At 46.0% G+C, this 2,826-nt stretch overlaps 1 pseudogene; it reads right to left on the bottom strand.

The window, feature by feature from the left end:
* Positions 1 to 1,226: 1,226 nt before the first annotated feature.
* LOC108178043 (SIN3-HDAC complex-associated factor pseudogene) lies at positions 1,227 to 2,216 on the bottom strand (annotated as a pseudogene).
* Between the last annotated feature and the right edge of the window lie 610 nt (positions 2,217 to 2,826).

Consider the following 2,826-nt stretch of genomic DNA (forward strand, 5'->3'; position numbering starts at 1 on the left):
GAAGTCAAAACTAATTCCGGGTGATGAAGAAAGATGGGTAGAATTTAGACACCATTTGGAAATATAAATAATAAAGATGACTGGTAGATTGAATGAGACACTGGAAAAAGTGACTGTAACAGTCTGTTAAATTAAGCAACCATGGGCTGATAGTGAAATTTGCTGAGACAGAAAAAGAATACTGCAAAAAACAAAATTTAGAAGTCATGTAACACGTGTAGTTCTGATGTGTCACAGTTGAGATAGTGATCAGTTGGATAATGAAACATAAAAACCTAGAAGTCTGATGAAAATTTAGAACTGGGAATATTTTTAGTAGCCATCAGTTTAGATAGACCAAGACCCAGATAAGTTCTTCTAAGAGGGGCTAAAAATAACCAGAGGAGACCCTAAAACTGAGGGAACAGACATTGAGAGATAATGGTAACATGATGCAGTCGGCAAAATATTTTCATACTGTGCAGCAATGGAGATGGAGAAAAATAACAAAAAAAGTAGACTTAGGAAAGACCAAAGAAAATCAAGAGCATTTTAGGAAGAAGAGAGATACTGACTTTAATGAAATTTTCAGAGTGTTACAGTGGATTTTTTTTTTTTTTTTTGTAGAAAAAGCAGAGAAGTCGGTGGATTTGGAAAAGTAGCAGTCATTGAAAACAATAGCTTTTTCAAAATACATTGAAAATAGTAGTTTTAGCAGAATGGAGGAAAAACGGAGTCAGCTATATGTTGAAATACATGTGGTGCCTCGCAGAAATTAAAACCTGGATCAAACATGAACATGAAGGAGATGACTTGGATGCAACATATACAGCTAAGTGACCTCTCTGTCTGCTGAGAAGGTACCGTCTCCTGCCCGGGATGCGCTCCAGCTTCATCATCAGTAGTACGGGTTTGAGCCCTCAGATCCTGGGCCAGGCCTCAGGATTCCAGCGCCAGGGGCGGGTCCTGTAACCGGGTTACCACCAATTTACTGTCAGGAGGGAAAACTAGGGCTGCCAGCCAATTAGAAACTGCTCCAACCACTGCTTCTCAGTACAAAAAGACTACAACTACATAGGCTTATCATACAACAGATCCCATCTCTGTCCCCTGAAATTCTCCTAATTCACTAGAAGGGGATTTAATTAAAAAAAAAAAAAAAGACTTAAAGAGCACTTTACAGCAGCATTCAGCATCTTAAACATCATGTATACGTATTCTTTCTTTCAGTAAGGGAGACACTTGCTTCAGAATGTGTGGAACTGGGGTGGGGGGGGAGGAGCTAACCCATTCAGAACTAGTCCAGAAATTGTCTTTTGGCAGAATAGCAGGTATCCAAGTGAAAACGTTAAGAGGGTCAGTTTGTCGCTTCGTGGTCTTTGCAGAATCTCTGCTGCTCTGCTGCCCGGCCCCGTGGGCGGCGGCCACCACTCCTGAGGGGCCATGGGCAGCGGCTTGGGACCCTGGGGCACCAGCGGCTAGGCGGCCCCCTTCTTGCTGTTGCAGCAAGGCTTGAAGAGGTGCGTGTCTATGAGCACTTCCCCAAAACGCCCTTTGTAGATGATTCCACAGCAGATCTTCTGCCTCTTCCAGTAGGTGAGAGCTAAAAGGGAAAAAACCGGAGTTCTATGGGAGCCGGAAGCCATCTCTAGACTGGTTACTGTAACAAGGAGACTGAGCTGGAGAGGCACTGAGGGGGTCTGTGAGCATCAGAATTGGGACGTTTAAATTCCTTCTGCAATTTGCTGATCTGGTTGCTTTCATCCTGTTTCCAGTCTTCACTTGCTTTGGTTTCAGTGTGGTCTTTGGACTGGGTCCTGCCCTTGCATCTACCACGTGATTCCTGTGGTGTTTTGTTTTGTTTTGTTTTGTTTGTTTGTTTGTTTTTTGATCCTGCCAGTAGCTTCTTCCATCTTTTCACCAGCAGGATGCAGGTGTTGCAGATGTCTCTGCAACGTGTCTCATACAACCCAAAACAGCTCTGGAAGTCCTTCTTGTAACGCTTACCGTCGATGAAGCGGGAGCTAGAGGACTTGGCCCAGCAGATGCAGTAGCCCTCTATGCTTCAGTACATCTTTGGCTTGTGGAAACCAAACATCTCTCCTGGCCAGGTCTTCCCAAGGCAGCGGTTCCACGCGCGATCAGGCTCCCGAGGTGCGCGGTGCACGTAGGCCGGTCCCCTCCATGCACTCTGCCCTCCTCCTCCTCCACTGCCTTGTCTAGAAAGATTGTCTCCTGCAGTTCTCTACAGTTCCCACAGCAGAGGCAGAGCTCCGCCCAGGGAACAGGAATGCGGATTCAGAGTCAGGCTCAGCTAGTGAGAAACAGCGTGAAGGCACGCTGCTCTGGGGACTCGCCTGGTGTGTGCGGCGCTGGCTCGCCTTGGGGACTGGGGGGAACTTCACCGCCAGCCTGGGCTGTTCCATTCGGGCCCTGCGACCTTTGTGAAGGTTTTACCTGAGTCGAGCCGGCGTCTGACTTCTTGTAGCCGACAAGGGCTTCTGGTTTTTGTTTTGTTTTTCTCGTTATAATTAACATAAAATTGAGTGAAAGGACAGAGGCGTGCGTGAATACTAAAACTGGCTTTGCTTTGACTTTTTAGTCTGGCTTTCTGAATCTCCAGAGCCCTTCATTTCTGAGATCCTCATTTTTAAAGCTTCTCACTTGAATCCACGCCAAAGTATTTTTATTGCCTCTTTTCTAGAAATCCAGGAAAAACAAACGAAAAAAAGCCCTGTTCGGACAGCCACCCCTGCAGGAGGAGCATGACGCTTAGGTACCGGGACTTGGCGCTTATTTTCAAACCTGGAGTTTTAGGTTTTGGGTAGCATAACCGAGGAGTCAGTC

The sequence above is a fragment of the Oryctolagus cuniculus genome, chromosome 8 (assembly GCF_964237555.1).
Source record: "Oryctolagus cuniculus chromosome 8, mOryCun1.1, whole genome shotgun sequence".
Taxonomy (NCBI): Eukaryota; Metazoa; Chordata; class Mammalia; order Lagomorpha; family Leporidae; genus Oryctolagus; species Oryctolagus cuniculus.